Genomic DNA, 22355 nt, shown 5'->3' with positions numbered 1-22355 from the left:
AGAAATGACCAAATCCAAGCCCTTTGGTTGTGGGAGGAGCCAGCATTCGTAGTGCACTGGTCCCCCTCACATGCCAGGACACCAACCGGGCACCCTAGGGGGCACTGCAGTGACTTTACAAATTGCTCCCAGGTGCATAGCTCCCTAACCTTGGGTGCTGAGCCCCTCAAAACTCCCCCAAAACCCACTCCCCACAACTGTACACCACTACCATAGCCCTAAGGGGTGAAGGGGGGCACCTACATGTGCGTACAGTGTGTTTCGGGTGGGTTTTGGAGGGGTCACATTTACCACCACAAGTGTAACAGGGGGGAGATGGGCCTGGGTACACATGGCTGAAGTGCACTGCACCCACTAAAACTGCTCCAGGGACCTGCATACTGCTGTCATGGAGCTGGGTATGACATTTGAGGCTGGCAAAAAAAAAATTTTAATTTTTTTTTCTAGGGTGGGAGGGGGTTGGTGACCACTGGGGGAGCAAGGGGAAGTCATTCCCCGATTCCCTCCGGTGGTCATCTGGTCAGTTCGGGCACCTTTTTGAGGCTTGGTCGCAAGAAAAAATGGACCAAGTAAAGTCGGCCAAGTGTTCATCAGGGACGCCCTTCTTTTTTTCCATTATTGGCCGAGGATGCCCATCTCTTAATCGTTCCCCAGTCCCGCCTTTGGTACAGTGCCGACACGCCCCCCCCCCCCCCCCCCCCCCGTGATCTTTGGTCTTCCCCACAATGGAAAGCAGTTCAGGACGCCCAAAATCGGCATTTGATTATGCCGATTTGGGCGACCCTGAGAGAAGGACGCCCATCTCCTGATTTGTGTCGGAAGATGGGCGCCCTTCTCTTTCAATAGTGAGCTAAATACTAATGAGATAAAAATGCAGTGCTTTCTTTGTGCCGGTACGCAACGGTACGGCGTACCGGCACCTTTTTCTCCTCCTCCCCTCCCCTCCCCTCCCATTACTTCCAGCGATTCTCCGCCTCTCTCCTGCCCTCCCATCGACGTGCAGCGATTTTTCCGTCCCTCCCCTGCCCTCACCTCTCTCATATCCAGCGATTCTTCGTCCCTCAGCGTCCTCCTTCACTGCCTGCCAGCCAGTGCGGACTCAGAAGCGAACGGTGCAGGCAGCGATTGGCTGGCAGCGTCGTAGCTTCCCTCTGCAAGTCCCGCCTATGCGTAGACATGAGTTGTAGGCGGGACTTGCAGAGGGAAGCTACGACGCTGCTAGCCAATCGCTGCCTGCACCGTTCGCTTCTGAGTCCGACGCTGGCTGGCAGGCAGTGAAGGAGGACCCTGGGGGACGAAGAATCGCTGGATATTGGGAGAGGTGAGGGCAGGGGAGGAATGGAAAAATCGCTGCACGTCGATGGGAGGGCAGGGGAGAGGTGGAGAATCGCTGGAAATAATGGGAGGGAAGGGCAGGGGAGAGAGAATTGCTGGACATGGGATGGGACGGGCAGGGAGAGAGAATTGCTGGACATGGGATGGAGGGAAGGGCAAGGGAGAGAGAATTGCTGGAAATCAATGGATGGGAGGGAAGGGCAGGGAGAGAGAATTGCTGGACATGGGAAGGGCAGGGAGAGAGAATTGCTGGACATGGGAAGGGCAGGGGAGAGAGAATTGCTGGACATGGGATGGGAGGGAAGGGCAGGGGAGAGAGAATTGCTGGAAATCAATGGGATGGGGAGGGAAGGGCAGGGGAGAGAGCATTGGCCGGGACCTGGGTAAGGGCAGTGGGAGAAGAGAATTGCTGGACATGGGGGACATGGGAGGGAAATGGCAGGGGAGAGAGAAATTGCTGGAAATCAATGTGATGGGGGGGAAGGGCAGGGGAGGAGAGAATTGCTGGACATGTGGAAGGGCAGGGAAGAGAGAATTGCTTGGACATGGGAGGGGGGAGTAGGGCACGGGAGAGAGATTGCTGGACATGGGAAGAGGGCAGGGGAGAGAGAATTGGACATGGGATGGGAGGGAAGGTCAGGGGAGAGAGAATTGCTGGACCATGGGAGGAAGGGCAAGGGGAGAGAGAATTGCTGGACTTGGGATGGGAGGGAAGGCAAGGGAGAGAATTGCTGGACATTGAGGGGAGGGGCAGGGATGAGATAATTGCTGATCATGGAGGGGAGGGCAGGGAAGATAGATTGCTGGGACATGGAGGGGAGAGAGGAGAATCGCTGGACGGGGAGGGGAGGACAGGGAAGAGAGAATTGCTGGACATGGAGGGAGAGAGGAGAATCGCTGGACAGGGAAGAGAGAATTGCGACATGGATGAGAGGAGAGAGGAGAAATGCTAGAATGGATGGAGAGGAGAGCAGGAGATAGAGGGAGAATTGCTGGACATGGATGGAGGAGTTGGCTATGAGAGAGGAAAAATGCTGACTTGGATGGAGGAGAGGGGAGAGAGAATTATTGCTTTAGATGGATATAGAGGAGGGAAGAGAGATGAGAAGATGCTGGACATGGATGGAGGGGAAGAGAGAGGAGAAGTGCTGGACATAGAATGGAGGTAGGAAGGGAAAAAAGAAGATGCGCATGGATGGAGATGAGGGAAAGGGAAGAGGAGAAAACTGCACATGGATGAGAAAATAGGCAAAAGCTGGATCCATGTTATACCTCCTCCAGTCAATTCCATGGAGGAGGACCCAGCTTTTACTTATGGATGCAGGGCAACAAAAGAAGAAGAAAGGAGGAAAGTAAAGAAATAAATGGAAAGGAAGCCCTGGAAACGGAGTTAAGAGAACAGATAGAGAGCAGCAGAATCAGAGACTGGGACCAATATGGATAGAAAAAACAAAGTCACCAGACAACAAAGGTAGAAAAAATCATTTTATTTTCATTTTAGTGTGTGGAATTTGTCTTATTTTGCACTGGGTATACTGGAGCTGTAAGAGCTTACAGAAATTATTTATAATGAAAAAAAAATCACATTATTTTTTCTCCTATACTAGTATAATATTTTCAATGATGTCTGTTTATATGCGCCATGGCTGGTATAAGGGGTGTGGCTAATGTGGGTGTGGCTATAATAGGGGCGGTGCCATGTGTGGTGACCCCGCCCACAATGAGTACCGGCACCTTTTTTTCTACAAAAAAAGCACTGTAAAAATGTATGCCAAACATCTTATTATTATGCAAATTGAATAACACAGTTTGTGTTTAGCCTCACAAGCTGCATGACCTGATATTCCTGGGGAGCATTTTAAAGTGGCCATATTTCAAAAAGAATCTTCAAAACCCTTGCCCTGATACCATACTCAAAAATATCTCATCCTCAACCCCCTGATACTGCATCCAATTAATTCCCCCTCCACCCCACCCCCCTTCACCAATTCCTTCCACCAGTGCCTACCAGTGGTTTCCATGGTATCTAGTAGGTGGGCAAAAGCAATCCTCAGTTGCTCTTGTCCCATCCAGCACCTGGGTTCAAAATGTTGTTGGTTGACTCCAAGTGGCAGTTTCATGGTATTACTTCTAGGGTCAATTTGGCTAAATTACAGTCCTACAAGTGAATAACTCCCACAGTAAATATCAGTGTGGTAAAATGTTTTATGTAATACAGCTCAGAAACTACCCCTCCACGTCATTTAGAGCCTCTGATCATATTTTTTTCAACAAGGAATATAAGTACTGCATTTTCTCATCAGTAAATAACTGCATCTGTGACTTTTTCTAAATCATGAACTTGGGTAATTAATGCCCTATGGTTGTAACTTGGAGTAGGAATCTCTCAGCTATGATTTGCATAATTCTAGTATTTCTTAAAGTCATATTCAGAACACTATTAAAAGCAATATAACAAATGAAATTGCGTATCATGAGCAAATATATAGTACTATTACTATATATTTCAAATAGGACTGATGCCAAAAGTATCTCACCTCATTGTAAAGTCCATGTAATTTAATTTTGCTAGTATTATGATTAGAAATGTCAAGATTTGTAATGAGGACTTGATACAGGATGTGACTAGGCAACTACCATCTTTCATTATGAACCACTGAATTCTAAGGAGATAGCATGTGACATGGGAACACTAGAGACAGGAGGCTGCACTTCCCAACGACTCCGAGAAATTAATCAATCACACACCATATTATCTTTGGTTTTATTATTTTGTGCTCAATATTTGTCACTTAACCTTGCTCGGAATAGCTTTTCTTCTCTGAAACTTAAAGGTCAATAAAAGAAAGAGCTGATTTTCAAGTTATCCTAATGTTATTTGTTTTTTGTTTTATTTGCAGCTAGGAAGCACTGCTGTAGGCAGGATCTCTCTCTATATACGAACATAAGAATAGCTATACTGGGTCAGATCAATAGTCCATCCAGCCCAGTATGCTGCTTCCAACAGTGGACAATCCAGGCCATAAGTACCTGGCAGAAACCCAAATAGTAGCAACATGCCATGCTACCAATCCCAGGGCAAGCAGTGGTTTGCTCCATGTCTATGTCTCTATCAATATCAGGGCTATGGACTTTCCTCCAGGAACTTGTCCAAACCTTTTCTAAAACCAGATATGCTAACAGTTGTAAGCCACATCCTCTGGCAAAGAGCTCCTGAGCTTAACTATTCGTTGACTGAAAAAAAATCCTCCTATTCGTTTTAAGCATTTCCATGTAATTTCATTGAGCGTCCATTAGTCTTTGTACTTCTTGAAAGAGTAATCGATTTACTTTCACCTGTTCTACATCACTCAGCGTTTTGTAGACCTCTATCATATCCCTCCTTAGCTGTCTCTTTCCAAGCTGAAAAGCTCTGATCTCTTTAGCCTTTCCTCATATAAGAGGAGTTCCATCCCCTTTATTATTTTGGTCACTCTTCTTTGAACCTTTTCTAATTCCACTATATCTTTTTTGAGATATGGCAACCATGGAATGAAACAGAGGCACTATAATATTCTTGGTCTTATTTTCCATCCCTTTTCTAATAGTTCCTAACATCCTGTTTGCTTTTTTGGCTTCCACTGCACACAGGACAGAAGATTTCAATGTATTGTCTACAATGACACCTTTTTTTCTTGGGTGCTGACTCCTAAAGTGGACCCTAGCATCAGGTAACTATGATTTGGATTATTCTTCCCAATTGTGCATCACTTTGCATTATCCGCATTAAATTTCATCTGCCATTTGGATGCCCAGTCTTCCAGTTTCCTAAAGTCTTCCTGCAATATTTCACAGTCCACATGTATTTTAACAACTTTGAATAGTTTTGTGTCATTTGCAAATTTAATCACCTCGCTCGTCGCTCCAATTTCCAGATCATTTATAAATATGTTAAATAGCACCGGTCCCAGTACAGATCCCTGCGGCATGCCACTAGTCACCCTCCTCCATTGAGAAAAATGGCCATGTAACCCTACCCTCTGCTTTCTATCCAATATGCTCATTTAATAAACTACATGATATATTACTGATTAGCAAATACAGTTAAACTGTACCTGCTGTACGCTGACTTGGTCGAATCTGTTCATAAAGATGATCAATAAATCCCAATAAATAAATAAATAAATACAGAATGTAGTGCACTAATCAAAATAAAGGTTTTGTAGTCATTACTGCATTAATGCATGCAGCACAATTCTTTCATAGGGCTCCTGGTAGGAGCCTGTTCTCTAAAGGAATGTGGTGCCTACTTTCCTATGTAGAATACTAGCTGAAGAGGTGAAATGTGCACCTAGGGCCAGATGCACTAAACTTAACGAGCCATTAACGAACAAGTAGTAAACCCTGGCATGCACTAAAGGCTTCTCCGAGCCATTTTATGATCACGGTAGCAGCTAACGAAAACGGAATGCAGAGGATCCAAGGCTATTGCATGGCTATTATAATGGCACAGAGGCGTATTCGGCATGCGCAGAGCACCAGCATAATGCTGGCTGCTCTGCGCATGCTCGCGACCGGCTGACTGGCCGACTGTTTACTGATGGAATAGAGAATGCAAGTGAGCTACAACGACCAGCTCATTTGCATTCCTTTTCCTTGATGCATGCCCATTCCTTACCGATTCACTAAGGAAATCGGTAAGGGAAGGGCTTTAACGAGTCTTTAGTGCATCTTCCCCTTAGGCACAAGCATTTATGCCAGCCATAGAGCTGGTGTAAGTGATAGCATCTAAATGTCAGCTATATATGCATTACTTACTCATAAATGGCAGTTCTACCTAAGCTCTGCCCATATGCACACCCCTCTTGCAAATACATGCTGTGTAAATTAGCCCATATTTACAGAATGCTTACAGAGTGCTTAGGCAGAATTTTGACATTACACATGTATGTGCAAACACAAACATGTGAATGCATATAACCGTTGGCACCTATGTTATACAATTGCTCATATAGTCCCTAATTCCAGAAAGTTGCACACCCACATTTCCGATTAGTGTGTGCACAAGTTATAGAATAAGGTCAGTTACATGCATAATTCAGTGGCCATTTTACAAAGGTGCACACTAAAAATAAGCATGCACTAAACGCTAGAGATGTCCATATATTCCTATGGGTGTCTCTAGCACTAAAAACCTTTGTAAACGACTCGCTTAGTGCAGTGGTTCTCAACCTTTCGTCTGTTGTGACTCATCTGACAGACAATGTTCTTGTATGTGACACACTGAACACTAAAATTCACAGCTGAACAAAGCATACCTAATATTTCAATAACTATAAGTTTAGTATGAATTAACTCACCCCCAGATTTCTCATTTGTCATACAACAAAACAAATACATATTCAAATTCTGGTGTGACCTCAGCTATAGTGACACAAAATCCCTCCACTGGCAGGTACTGTGAAGCAACAGAAAAACCTGCAAACATGCTACTCAGAAACTATAATTAAACTCTGGAATTCATTGCCAGAGAATGTGGTAAAGGCGGTTAGCTTAGCGGAGTTTAAAAAAGGTTTGGACGGCTTCCTAAAGGAAAAGTCCATAGACCGTTGTTAACTGGACTTGGGGAAATCCACTATTTCTGGGATAAGCAGTATAAAATGTTTTGTACTTTTTGGGATCTTGCCAGGTATTTGTGATCTGGATTGGCCACTGTTGAAACAGGATGCTGGGCTTGATGGACCTTTGGTCTTTCCCAGTATGGCAATACTTATGTACTTATGTATATAGCAAACAGAACCTATGGACAGCAGACCTGTACAACATATTCATCTGGGGATGGAGGCAAGATTATTGGGAGTCGTTACAGGGATTTCAAGAATCTGACTCTCATGATGGTCTTCCCAGTGATGGTTGTAAAGGAAACACAGGCTTGCTGTCTACACCAACTATTTTGTGACACACCTCCCATTTCTCGGCAATACACCAGTGTGTCCCAACACACTGGTTGAGAACCACTGACTTATTGAATTAATTAGCTGCTATCACAGCACCATACCTTGATAGTGCAGTGACATACATTGACAGCATGGCACCATGCCTTGACAGCGTGCCTCTCACTGGCTCACACACTTCCCCGTGCTGAGGTGCACACCTTTCCAGCTTGCCGCAGCAGCTGCAACTGATGCAGAGGCAGAGCGCTGACATCAGATACACTGGTCCCTCAACTTCAGGCCCCACGCTCTCCTCGGGACCTCAGCAACAGGTCTGTCACACTTGGTTTGCCTTCTGACACTGTTCTGCCTGCTGCCTGCCCTGACCACTGCCTGGATTCTGATGCTATTCTGCCCGCTGCCTGCCCTGGATTCTGATGCTGTGATGCTTGCTGCTGGATCTGAACACTGCCTGGATTCTGATGCTGCTCGGCTCTTTGCCTGCCTTGAACCTCCTCTGGGGCGCTTCCCAAGTCCTGCTGGCTGCCCGAACCTGGGAGCTCAACTCTCAGGGAACAGTGGTCAGTCCAGGTGAAGATTTTCTCTGGCTTGTTGACCGCCAATTACAAGCTTCGGAGATGGCACAAGGACTCACTACAATCCTGCTCTGCCAGAGGCTTGACAAGATTGCCAAGGCCATGAGCTTGTCTGACAAGCCCACAATCCCAGGCCTGGCTCAGGTCCTTCAACAGCAACAAAACCAGCAGCAGCATCTCTCGTGGGTCTTCCAAGACATATGTTCACAGTTCATTGCCCTGCGTGCTATTCCACGCCCAGCCCCAATATCTTTGGACCCCACACTCCCTTCGTTGTAGTGTCTCCACTATGGGTTCCCGAATCTCCTCACTTTGATGGGACGCCACAAGCTTGTTGGGGATTCCTGAATCAGTGATTCATACACTTCAAACTGCAACCAGCTAACTTTCCTTCCGACAGTCAAGGTTACAAATCCCTTCTATTCGGACAAGCCCCATGTTTTCTTGGATCTTGCAACCCATTGGACTCATGGAAGTTCACTATCCTTTCCTTCTGCCGCATCTCTCCATTTCTTTCCAGTCACCAAAGTGAGGCTTACTAGCACTTGTAATAGAAGGAAGGAGGTGTGGTTGGAAAGCTGTGCTGAAGTCAGGGGCCGGAACCTTATTGCTATGTCTGAATTAAGTACTGCCTGGGAGAGCTACAGCTGATAGCTAGAGCAGAGTAAGGGTGGGGGTGGGGGGGTTGAGAAGGAAGCCTTGTGCTGCAAAAGCTGTGTGTTTGAGGAGGGTGGGATGGAGCACTGCCTTCTGGTTACATTACTGTGCTTGAAAGCTATTGTGTTCAAGTGGGCCAGCAGAGAGATGATGGGCTGCCTAAGTACTAAGAGAGACACAGAAGAATAAAAAATCAGAAGCTGAAGTTTGGAGGGAAGCCACTCAACTGAGAACACCCAAGGGACTTTTTTCTGGTGTGACTGAACACCTGGCAAAAGTAAGACATACATTTTTATTTTTAAGAAATTGCTACAGCAGGAGAGCAAGAGAGCTTTAGAAAGGAGGGGATGATACATTCTTCCTGTTGAGTAAGAGTGAATTCAGAGTGCCTGATTACGAGGCATGTATTAGAAATTCAGTGCTGAGGTAAGTAGATGCCTAGGTGGGAGTTCTTTACCTCCTTCAAGTTGTGTTGTCTGGTGGCTCTGGCCTGGCTTTCTGCATGGGCAAGAGAAAAGGGAAGGTGTAACGGGCTATCTCAGTGCCACTGATGATCCCAATTCTGATGCAGAGTACACTAGATGGATTTCGAGCTTCTGCCAGTTCTGTAGCAGTACCTCTTTCAGTCTAGCCAGAGGAGAGTGTGTCCAGTGACAGTGTGAGTAGGGCTTCCTTGAGCCATGTGCCAAGGTTGGTGATTTTGCAACCCAGAAGTGTTACCTTGGCAGTAGGGCATGAGGTAGAGAAAGAAGATACTTTGCCTTCTCTACCGCTGTCCAAGGTATCACCAGTCTCAGTCTCTTCCCCCAGATCAGCTCTGCCTGGACTGATGGAGGACAATCAGTACAGCAACACGTGAATCTATTTGGTTGGGGGAAATAGGATATTCCAAAACTGCAATGCAAATGTTGCAAAAACCAATAATAGTGACAATTAGTGACTCAGGGACACTATAACAGGCCCTGAATTCCTCTTTATTGAAATTATCTACTAAGTTTGTGGGTGTCTTGTCTGTGGTTATTAGATCTACTGAGAAACAGGCCCAAGTGCTGGACCAACATTCTTTTAAATTGGAATGCTTATAAGCAAAGATGATGATGCAAGAATTGAATGGATTGTGATGCAAGAATTGAATTGAGCTACTTGGAAAACCAAACAAGGAAAGATAACGTTCATGTTTTTGAATTTTCCTAAGCCTCTATTGGTTGTCCCTATGTTTGCAAGTAGTTGCATGAGGTTTTGAAAATGGCACCAGAATCACTGCCACCACTAAGGAGAGTTCAGTATTTGTCAAAATTGGACTACTCTCACTCCCTCAAGCCTCCACATGGGGGCTTCTTCTGTGATAAATTTAAAAGACCTTTTGGTGTCACCTTTGGAGGTTGTCACACAAAGAACCACTTTAGTAGTAACATTGGACTTGGAACTTGGATGTAATGTAGTTCTAAGACTGTATCGTCGTACTATGGATGAATTGTTTTGGGGGTCAAAAGTTAGGATATTTCCTGATTTATCTAGAGCTATGCAGAAATGGCACCAAGAGTTCTTGGTTGTACATCCTAAGGCAGAGCTTCTCAAACTGTGGGTCTCCGATGGGGGTCACCAGACTGAAGATTGGGGTCATAACCTAGGTGGACTCTCCATAGGTGAATCATTATTCTGCACCAGGGGGTCACACAGTTTTATTTCACCACAGTCATGGGATCACAGCCACAAAAAGACTAGGAAGCTGACTATAAATTTCTCCCAAAGGATAGGCATCTGTTTTGTTTTATAGTTTTCCTATGTCTAAATTTCTTAAATGTGGGTACCAATGACATAGGAAAATGTTGGAGAGAGGTTCTGGAAGCCAAATTTAGGCTCTTAGGTAGAAAGCTCAAATCTAGAACCTCTAGGGTAGCATTTTCCGAAGTGCTACCCATTCCATGCGCAGGGCCCGAGAGACAGGCAGAGCTCCGGAGTCTCAATGAGGCGATGGTGCAGGGAGGAGGGTTTTAGATTTGTAAGGAACTAGACAACGTTCTGAGGAAGGGGGAGCCTATTCCAGAAGGATGGGCTCCCCCTTAACCAGGGTGGGACCAGGCTGCTGGCATCGACATATAAAAAGGAGATAGAGCAGCTTTTAAACTAGAATCTGGGGGAAGACTGACAGTTGTTCAAAAACACATGGTTCGGAAGATATCTTTCAAAGATATCACCAAAATAGGGAAGAGAGGGGTATCTTGATAGCAAGGTTGCAAAACAGACCGTAGTAGATGAGGTGTCCTTAAATAGAAATCAGACAAAAGATTGCAAATTAACACAGACAACTATTGAGCAAGATGTAAATAGAAACAACAAACATAGTTTGAAATGTCTATATGCGAATGCCAGAAGCCTAAGAAATAAGATGAGAGAGTTAGAATATATTGTAGTAAATGAAAAATTAGATATAATAGGCATCTCTGAGACCTGGTGGAAGAAAGATAACCAGTGGGATACTGTCATACCAGGGTACAAATTATATCATAGTGATAGGGTGGATCGAATTGGTGGAGGGGTAGCATTGTATGTTAAGGAAGGCTTTGAATCAAATACATTGAAAATTCTGCAGGAAACGAAACACATCTTGGAATCCCTATGGATTGAAATACCATGTGTAAAGGGGAAAAGGATAGTGATAGGAGTGTACTACCGTCCGCCTGCCATGATGAACAGACGGATGCAGAAATGTTAAAGGACATTAGGGATGCAGACAAACTGGCCAACACAATAATAATGGGTGATTTCAATTACCCCGATATTGACTGGGTAAATGTAACATCAGGGCACGCTAGGGAGGTAAAGACTGCTTTATTGAGCAGCTGGTACAGGAGCTGACAAGAGGAGGAAAAATTCTAGACTTAGTCCTTAGTAGAGCCCATGATCTGGTGCAGGAGGTAATGGTGCTGGGGTCGCTTGATAACAATGATCATAATATGATCAGATTTGAGATTGGCTTTGGAGTAAGTACACACAGGAAATCCAATACATTGGCGCTTAACTTTCAAAAAGGAGACTATGATAAAACGAGAAGAACGGTGAGAAAAAAGACTTAAAGGAGCAGCTGCGAAGGTCAAAAATTTACATCAGGCGTGGATGCTATTCAAAAATACCATTCTGGAAGCCCAGGCCAAATATATTCCGTGTATTAAAAAAGGAGGAAGGAAGACCAAACAACAGCTGGCATGGTTAAAAAGTGAGGTGAAGGAAGCTATTAGAGTTATAAGAAAATCCTTTAGAAAATGGAAGAAGGAACAAACTGAAAATGATAAGAAACAGCATAAGGAATGTCAAGACAAATGCAAAGCACTGATAAGGAAGGCAAAGAGGGGCTTTGAAAAAAAGATTGCATTGGAGGCAAAAGCACAGAGTAAAATCTTTTTCAGGTGTATTAAAAGCAAGAAACTGGCAAAAGAATCAGTTGGACAGGGGCAATCAGGGAAGACAAAGCCATAGCGGAGAGATTAAATGAATTCTTTGCTTCAGTCTTCACCGAGGAAGATTTGGGAGAGATACCTGTGCCAGAAATGGTATTAAAAGCTGATGAGACGAAGAAACTGAATGAAATCTCTATAAAACTGAAGGATGTAATGGGGCAATTTGACAAACTGAAGAGTAGCAAATCACCTGGACCAGATGGTATTCATCCCAGAGTACTGATAGAATTGAAAAATGAGCTTACGGAACTATTGTTAGTAATATGTAATTTATCTTTAAAATTCAGCGTGGTATCGGAAGATTGGAGGGTGGCCAATGTAACGCCGATTTTTAAAAAAGGTTCCAGAGGAGATCTGGGAAATTATAGACCTGTTAGCCTGATGTCGATGCCGGGCAAAATGGTAGAGGCTATTGTAAAGAACAAAATTACAGAGCATATTCAAAAGTATGGATTAATGAGACAAAAGCCAACATGGATTTAGTGAAGGGAAATCTTGCCTCACCAATTTATTACATTTCTTTGAAGGGGTGAACAAACATGTGGATAAAGGTGAGTCAGTCGATATTCAGGCTTATTTTCGAAAGGGATCACTGGCGATCTTCCGACACAAATCGGGGGATCGCCGGCGATCTTCCAACACAAATCGGGAGATCGCCGGCGATCTCCTGATCCCGGCCAAATTGGTATTATCAAAAGCCGATTTTGGCCAGCTTCAACTGCTGTTTCGTTGCGGCGCCGGCTAACCTTCAAGGGGGCTTGTTGGTAGGGTAGCGAAGGTGGGGGGCGGGGCAGGGACGTGGGTACGAGATGGCCGGCTTCGCCTTATAATGGAAAAAAAGAGGCCGGCTCGAACGAGCATTTCACCCGCTGGACTTGGTCCATTTATTTTTAGGACCAAGTTTGGAAAAAGTGCCCCAACTGACCAGATGACCACCGGACGGAAGCAGGATTCACCTCCCTTTACTGCCCCAGTGGTCACCAACCCCCTCCCACCCAAAAAACAAAATTTTGCCAGCTTGTATGCCAGCCTGAAATGTCATACCCAGCTCCTTGACAGCAGTATGCAGGTCCCTGGAGCAGTTTTTAGTGGGTGCAGTGCACTTCAGGCAGGTGGACCCAGGCCCATCCCCCCCTACCTGTTCCACTTGTGGTGGTTATATAGAGCCCTCCAAAACCCGGCAAAACCCACTGTACCCACATGTAGGTGCCCCCCTTCACCCTTTAGGGCTATGGTAATGGTGTAGAGTTGTGGCGAGTGGGTTTTGGGAGGGATTTTTTGGGGGGGGGGCTCAGCACACAAGGTAAGAGTGCTATGCACCTAGAAGCTATTTTTTTATTTTTAATTATTTTAAGTGCTCCCTAGGGTGCCATGTTGGTGTCCTGGCATGTGAGGGGGGCCAGTGCACTACAAATGCTGGCTCCTCCCACGCCCAAATGCCTTGCATTTCGCCGGGTTTGAGATGGCCGGGCCCGGTTTCCATTATGGCTGAAAAATGATGCTGGCCATCTCATATAAACCCGGCAATCCTTCTCTAAACCCGGCAAGCGATTTGGCCAGCGCCAAGCGTATTACGAAAATACGCTTGGCTCCGCCCCTCATTGCCCATCTGGATTTTCAAAAGCCATTTGACAAAGTACCTCATGAAAGACTCCAGAGGAAATTGGAGAGTCGTGGGATAGGAGGTTGTGTTCTATTGTGGATTAAAAACTGGTTAAAAGATAGAAAACAAGAGAGTAGGATTAAATGGTCAGTATTCTCAATGGAGAAGGGCAGATAGCGGGGTTCCTCAGGGGTTTGTGCTGGGGCCGCTGCTTTTTAACATATTTATAAATGACCTACAGATGGGAGTAACTAGTGATGGGAGTAACTACCTTCAGCCTATTATCGATTGTATTTAAGATCATGTAATGACTATATCATGATAACACTCTGTAAGCCACATTGAGCCTGCAAAAAAGTGGGAAAATGTGGGGTACAAATGCAATAAATAATAATAATAATAGTAATTAAATTTGCTGATGACACAGTTATTCAAAGTTGTTAAATCACAAAAGGATTGTAAAAAATTACAAGAGGACATTACGAGACTGGGCATCTAAATGGCAGATGACGTTTAATATGAGCAACTGCAAAGTGATGCATGTGGGAAAGAGGAACCCGAAAGATAGCTACATAATGCAAGGTTCCACATTAGGAGTCACTGACCAGGAAAGGGATCTAGGCGTCATCGTTGATGATACATCGAAACCCTCTACTCAGTGTGCGGTGGTGGCTAAGAAAGCAAATAGAATGTTAGGTATTATTAGGAAAGGAATGGAAAACAAGAATGAGGATGTTATAATGCCTTTGTATCTCTCCATGGTGCGACCGCACCTTGAATATTGTGTTCAATTCTGGTCACAGCATCTCAAAAAAGATATAATGGAATTAGATAAGGTATAGAGAAGGGCGACAAAAATGAAAAAGAGGATGGGACGACTTCCCTATGAGGAAAGGCTAAAGTGGCTAGTGCTTTTCAGCTTGGCGATAAGACAGCTAAGGAGAGATATGATAGAGGTCTATAAAATAATGAGTAGAGAGGAACAGGTAGACGTGAATCGCTTGTTTACTCTTTCCAAAAATACTAGGACTAGGGGGCACGCAATAAAGCTACAAAGTAGTAAATTTAAAATGAATCGGAGAAAATGTTTCTTCACTCAACATGTAATTAAACTCTGGCATTCGTTGCCAGAGAACGTAGTAAAAGCCATTAGCTTAGCAGGGTTTAAAAAAGGTTTGGATGGCTTCCTAAAGGAAAAGTCCATAGACCATTATTAAAATGGACTTGGGGAAAATCCACTGCTTATTTCTAGGATGAGCTGCATAAAATCTATTGTACTTTTTTGGGATCTTGTGACCTGGATTGGCCACTGGTGGAAACAGGATGCAGGGCTTGATGGACCTTCGGTCTGTTCCAGTATGGCAATACTTATGTACTTAAATATTAGCCTCAGAATTTTTGACTTATCCCTTTATCTACTGTTGTGCTTTTGTTATTTTGTAAGTGTGAAAAATAAAAGTTAAAAAGAAAGAAAGGAAATTCAGTGCCTTCAAGAAATCACCCAAAACTTTTCTTCTCTGAATCTTTTTCTTCCTCTACTGCAAACTCTCTCTTTTACTCCCGCCTCACCCCTCTTAATCATGTAAACTACATGGATGCCTACATGCAGACCAGTTTAACTTTGTAAACCGCTTAGATGCCTAAGTGTAGGCCTTTAGTGGTACATCAAATGTAATAAATACAGTTACTGAGAAGCTGAAGCAGACCAGTTCAGAGTAAATGGCTGTCTGACTGACAGTAACCTATAAACATGCTAGAAGAAATATAACCTCTAACCAGTGCCACTCTAATCAGTGCCAGTGTTCTTACAGAAAATGGGAAGGAACAAGAAATGTCCCCATCTTTTCTTAGAGAGAGAGTTTTATGTATTGTGAGTATGTTGGATGTGAATCCTAACAGGAACATGTGACAAAACAGTTCATTTTATAAAGCTGAGCTGTGCCAGACAGCTTTCAGGAGAGCTGTATTAAAGTGGAATGTATTATGCACAGCTGTGCATACTTTATTACTGAACTCAGATAAGTTCTTCAGCCTAGGCCTGGGGAGTTAATCCTGATCTTTCTGCTGCTGCATTCCTGAATATCAACCATCTGCCGGAGGCAGAAAATACTGGCAGGTTTCACCGCTCTTTATTCTCATAATGATGTCCCCGAAAGTTTGGTGTTCTCTGCTTCCATTTACTGGTTGGAGCACATAGTTCATATATCTGAACCAATCTAGCAGGAGGATAAGAAAATATAATTTTCAAAGGTGTTCTTGTGCCTATGTCTGGCAGTTACCCCACTCATAAGCACCCCTTTCCTCTCTTGTGTAACCCACATCTCTCTGCTTTTAATTGACCTATCAGGAGCTGGGGACCTTTGTCAGTCCTCTCCCCCCCTCTCCCCAATCCATTCCTGTAGCTCAGGGCAGTGGCATAGCCAGACTGCTGATTTTGGGTGGGCCTGAACCCAAAGTGGGTGGGCACAAAATTTTCTCTCTACCCCCCTCCCCCAGCAAAATTTAGTCACATTTTCAGTGAGCTTTCAGAGGCCAAAACCTCCTGCCTCAGGTCAGTATAATGCTGTTATGGTATCCTCTCCTGACCTAAGGAAGGAAGTATTAGTCTCTGAAACTTTATTAACACAGGTACCATATTACTTTATCCTAAATTAAAAATAAAATTATTTTCTTTACCTTTGTTGTATGGCCATTTACTTTTTCTCATTGTGTTGCTCCCAGTCTCTAGATTCTGCTTTCCTTCGTTTTCGCTTAACTCTTCTGCCACGGTTTCCTGGCCATTTCTCATTTTTCTCTCCTTTTTCTTAGCTTTCTTCAATATTTTTCTGCCTCTCTCTCTCTCTCTGTCCTGATTTAATTTATTCTTACTATCCATTCTTTAATTTCCTTCATCTACTTATGGCTTTCATCTTTTATCACCCTTGTTCTTCCCATGCCCCTTCCTCTTATTCTCCAATCTTTCACTACTCCCCCTTTCCATGCAGCAGCTCTCCTCTTTCTCTCCCCATCCTTCCAGTGTCTCCCCTCTCTCTCCCCATCCTTCCAATAGTCTCCCCTCTTTCTTTCTGCATCCTTCCATCCATTGTCACCTCTTTCTCCCTACCCTTCCATCCAGCGTCTTCCCTCTTTCTCTCCCCATCCTTCCACCCATCTACCCTCTCTCCTGATCCTTCCATCTAATGTCTCTCTCTCCCTCCTTCTAACCAGTGTCTCTCTATCTCTCTACCCTTTTCTGTTCAGTGTCCCTTCTCTCTCCACATCCTTCCAGTCTCTCCCCTTTCTCTCTGCATCCTTTCATCCATCTCCCCTCTTTCTCCCCATTCTTCCATCTGTTTTCCCTCTTTCTCTGCCATCATTCCATCTGTTTTCCCTCTTTCTCTGCCATCATTCCATTTGTTTTCCCTCTTTCTCTCCCCATCCTTCCATCCGTTTCCCTCTTTCTCCCCATCCTTCCATCTTTTTTCCCTCTCTCTGCCATCCTTCCATCTGTTTTCCCTCTCTCTGCCATCCTTCCATCTTTTTTCCCTCTCTCTCCCCATCCTTCCATCCATTTTCCCTCTCTCTCCCCATCCTTCCATCCGTTTTCCCTCTTTCTCTGCCATCATTCCATCTGTTTTCCCTCTCTCTCTGCCATCATTCCATCTGTTTTCCCTCTTTCTCTCCCCATCCTTCCATCCGTTTTCCTCTTTCTCCCCATCCTTCCATCTGTTTTCCCTCTCTCTGCCATCCTTCCATCTGTTTTCCCTCTCTCTCCCTATCCTTCCATCCGTTTTTCCCTCTCTCTCCCCATCCTTCCATCCGTTTTCCATCTTTCTCCCCATCCTTCCATCCGTTTTCCCTCTTTCTCTGCCATCATTCCATCTGTTTTCCCTCTTTCTCTGCCATCATTCCATCTGTTTTCCCTCTTTCTCTCCCCATTCTTCCATCTGTTTTCCCTCTTTCTCTGCCATCATTCCATCTGTTTTCCCTCTTTCTCTCCCCATCCTTCCATCCGTTTTCCCTCTCTCTCCCCATCCTTCCATCTGTTTTCCCCTCTCTTGATTCAGGCCCGCCAGCCCCAGCTCCCATTGCCGGCCACTGCTGCTTTTCCAGTTGAGCAGCAGGGCCGGCGCTACAAAAAGAAGAAGCGCTCAGCTGATTGAGCTGAGCGCCAACGCTAACGAGAAAAATGTTTTTAAAAAAAAAAAGCGCGGCACCAGGTCCGCAGGCAGCCTTGAGGCATTGGCTGCTGGCTCTGCAGGCTCCTCCCTTCTCTTACGTCACTGCCCCTGGAGCGAAACAGGGCAGTGATGTAGGGAGACGGGAGGAGCCTGCAGAGCCAGCAGCCAATGCCTCAAGGCTGCCTGCGGACCTGGTGCCGTGCTTTTTTTTTTTTTTTACATTTTTTCTCGTTAGCGTTGGCGCTCAGCTCAATGAGCTGAGCGCTTCTTCTTTTTGTAGCGCCGGCCCTGCTGGTCAACTGGAAAAGCAGCAGTGGCCAGCAATGGGAGCTGGGGCTGGCGTGGGCCTGGAAGAAAAGTCGGCGGGCATGTGTGTGCGATTGGGTGGGCGGGCCAGAGGTGAAATTGGGTGGGCCTGGGCCCACCCAGGCCCACCCGTAGCTACGCCCTTGGCTGAGGGGTTCTCAACCCAGTCCTCAGGACACAGCACGCCAGTCTGGTTTTCAAGCTATCCACAATGAATATGCATGAGGTGAATTTACATGCACTGTCTCCATTGTATGCAAATCTATTCATACATATTCATTGTGGATATCGTGAAAACCTGACTGGCTAGGTGTGTCCCAAGGATTGGGTTGAGAACCCCTGCTCTAGCTGTTTTATTTTCAGTTCCTCTTAGGATCAGCTCTTACAGCTAAAATGTCATCAAATTTTGACCTCTGGTTTCTCTGCTAATATTAGGCCATAAACAGATATAACCTGCTCCTATGATATTGTTCTGTTTCTTAAGTACAGAGGGCTAGATTCTGTATAGCACGCCTAAAACATTGGCGCTGAAAAAAAATATACCTAGGTGTATTCTATAAAGTATGCTTAAATTTAGTCATACTTTATAGAATACGCCAAAATTTCTGCACAGTTCATACAATACGCCAAGCGCTTGTCCAAGTACCTAAATTTAGTTGCGGGCATTTAGGCCAAGTAAAACCTAAATTAGGTGCAGACAAGGTGTATTCTATAACAATGCGCATAGATTTTAGAAATGCCCATGACCACCCATTCCAAGCCCATGGCCATGCCCCCTTTTCAACTATATGACTTAGAATTTACGTACATCACGTTACAGAATACAGTTGTGCGTATAAATTCTAATTAATGCCAATTAGTGTCAATAATTGCTTGTTAATTGGCATTTATCAGCGCTGATTGTCTTGCTAATTAAGTTGCATGCGCAAATCCAGAATACAACTGGATTTGTGTGTGTAACTTAAGTCATGCTATATAGAATCCGGGGGCGAATGTCTAAACTCTTTTTCCTTATATCTGCCATCTATCACTTGGTGCTGAATTAATGCCTGTATCAGGTTCAGAACTGGTAGCAATATGAAGTTCACCCTATTAACGGTAGAAAGGACAATTCTCTTAAATACCCATAGAGCCACCCTCTGTAACGTCCTGAAGAAATCTGAGCTGTTTACTGGGTGTTCACAGACAGGAATGTCAACAGAGTGAAGTGCGTTTGGATCAAGTATGGTGGTTGTGACATGAAGCTTGTGGAATTCACAGTACTGGCACTAAACAGACACAGGCAACATTCGTTTCAACTTGACAAATATTTTTTTTTTCTGTCTTGTAGATTTGCTTTCCAGGAAACATCAATACGTTTATTCTAATCATTCCTTCCTCACACCCAATACTGGTGACCTCTGTTTGCAGGGTTATGAAAAAATGCAAAGCACTGTACCAGACGGCTATATCTCCTGAACTTTGATAGGACATAGAGGCCCTGTAAATCAACGTTCCTAGAGCTGAGAGAGAGCCTTTATTAGAGCTCGTTTGTTCATCCATTCCACTCTTTATTTTGGCTATGATCAGAAGGAGACTAAAGGTAAAGTAGTGCTTTATAAGCAGAAATAGTCTTTCATGTAGTTTCCACTTGATAAGTGAGGAAGTTTATCTGTGAACAGCCAGTATATGTGGTTTTGTCCAGACTGAGAGAAGGCATGCTGGGGAAGGATTTATGTTTATGCTCACACTTTAGAAAACATGGGCCTAAGTATACAGGTCAATCCTCCGGCAAGTTTGCATGTGGTCACGAGAGGGTCTACATTTCAGTGCATATATTCCCTGGGGCAATTTTCAAAGCAGAAGTACACACATAACTTTCGCCTGAAAGTTTGCCACAACTTGCACAAGGAAAAGTTTGCGCGTACTTTTTGGGGGGTAATTTTATAAACGATTTGTCATGAGTAAACCCCGTTGTATGCGCGTCAAAAGCTTTTATAAAACTATCCCACACATAAAATTATACACAGTGACAAGAAGGCGTGCACTTCTACACAATCCAAAGGTAGGTGGGTTCAGGGAGGAGTGTAAGTGATGCACGGGCGAAGTCACAAAGTATGTAGATAGATTCTAAATTGCTCACTTTTGGACCTCTGCCATGCACAGCCACTATTTTGGCTGCTTTTGTGCTGCTATTTTATAAAGACAAATCAAAAAATTGAAAACGTCCCAAAACTAGAAAAACAATGCGGGGGCAATAATCACGGATACATATAAATTAAGCCCAGCGCAGCAACAAAAATCTAGTATACATAGGCATAGTTAAACAGTGAAACAGGAGACCTCTGCAGCAGGGGCGTAGCCAGCCTTCCGTGGGAGAGGGGTCCGAGCCCGGGGGGAGGGGGCACATTTTAGCCCTCCCCCGGCGCCGCCCCCCCCCACCGCCGACATTGCCGCCCCCCCTCCCGCCGCGAACCCGCCGCCGCTGCAGCCTACCTTTACTTTTGCTGGCGGGGGATCCCACTCCCCGCCAGCCGACGTCTTCTTCTTAGTCGCTTCCCGCTCTTCAATTTGTTTGCTGACGGTCAGACTCAGAGAACAGAACTGTTCTCTGAGTCTGACGTCCTGCACGTATAATTACGTGCAGGACGTCAGCAAACAAATTGAAGTGCAGGAAGGACTGAGAAGACGTCGGCTGGCGGGGAGTGGGATCCCCGCCAGCAAAAGGAAGGGTAGGCGGCGGCGGGGGCGGGTTCGCCGGGAGGGGGGTCCTGGGGTGAATCTGCGGGGGCCCCGGCCCCCTCAGGCCCCACGTAGCTACGCCACTGCTCTGCAGTAGTGGCGTAGGAAGGGGGGACGGTGGGGAGGTCCACCCCAGGTGCACGCCGCTGGGGGGTGTCGGCGCCTCGCTGGTTCCTTGCTCTCTCTGCCCCGGAACAGGTTACTTCCTGTTCCGGGGCAGAGAGAGCAAGGAACCAGCGAGGCACCGAGCTGACACCCCCCAGCGACGTGCACTCGGCGGATTGGCTCTCCCGCCCGCCCCTCACCGCCTTCCAGGTATGTTCTCACAGGGGGGTTGTGCCACGGAGGGGGGAGGGTGCATCGCGCTGCACCCGAGGGGGGGTGCGCAGCGGCAACCCGCCCCGGGTGTCAGCTGCCCTCGCGACGCCACTGCTCTGCAGTGCTTGTTTCATGCCGGGATCACTGCCCGACAACTCACTAATATCATCACTGGTCTCACAATGTGTCACAGAAACTTATTTAGAGAATGACACGGGGACAGGGACCCGCAGTAACACGGGGATGGGGTCAGAGATTGTGGGGACAGGGAGGGGACAGATCCCATGGGGACGGGGCGGGGAAGAGGACAGATCCCACAGGAACAGGGACAAACTTTGTCCCCGTGTCATTTTCTACTGTGAAGCCTGTTAATGAACTGGACTGTTATTTATGTTTCAGTGATGCAGATAATGATATTTTGATTTTTTGGAAAAACAAGCAAGCATGCTGGCCACAACTAGCAAATTTTGCATGTCCTATGCATCCTGCTACCAGCACATCTTCTAAGAAGACATCTTCTATTGCAGGAAGGACTGTGAAAGACAAGTGAGCTAGACTAAATCCTGAGATTAAAAAATCATAACAGTGCTTCAGAGGGCACATTTCTCCACTGTAGGACATTTAACAGGGTGGATTAGGATTCCTTGGGGTACTAGAAATCAGCTATTGCTGGGGTTGGAAGGGTAGAGGGTGGTGGTGAGGAGGGTTATTATAACTGATTGCTGTTATTATTGTTTTCTATTTGTTATTTATACACAATAGTTGCACAGTATATTGTTCCTTTTTATACTTTAATAAAAAGAGTTAAATATAAAATCATAATTGTTCGAGGCTTCTGCAGAGGAGGACAGAGCCCATGGGGACGGGGCAGGGACAGAGACAGGGCCTGCGGGGATGGAACGGGTATCTCAAAATACAAAACTTTAATATGCACTTTCAAATGATAAATTCTTTAGATAGGTTTCTTAAAATCACTTATCTTAAGCAACTTCACAATTATTTCACATGTCATGCTGGCGTGGGTCTGAGACAGTTGACACTGCTTATCTATACTAGATATTTTTGTTACTGTGCTGGGCTTGTTTTATAAAAACATTCATGCACCTATCACTCTTTATAATATAGCATCAAACTAAGTCACCTTTTATCAAATTCCTCTGCAAATGTGCTTACAATTGCAAAATTACACTGTAACCTACGGATTCTATAAATGACGCTCAAAATTGCACATGCAATTTACGTAATGAGCCAATTAACACCAATAATTGGGTATTAACAATCAATTATTT

General features: G+C 45.2%; 1 protein-coding gene across 1 annotated transcript in view; it reads right to left on the bottom strand.

Moving 5' to 3' along the window:
• Positions 1-22355, bottom strand: part of TRIM55 (tripartite motif containing 55) — a 134422-nt gene that overhangs the window by 74552 nt on the left and 37515 nt on the right.

The sequence above is a fragment of the Microcaecilia unicolor genome, chromosome 1, assembly GCF_901765095.1.
Source record: "Microcaecilia unicolor chromosome 1, aMicUni1.1, whole genome shotgun sequence".
NCBI classification, from domain to species: domain Eukaryota; kingdom Metazoa; phylum Chordata; class Amphibia; order Gymnophiona; family Siphonopidae; genus Microcaecilia; species Microcaecilia unicolor.
This window is presented reverse-complemented; position numbering and strand designations above follow the sequence as displayed.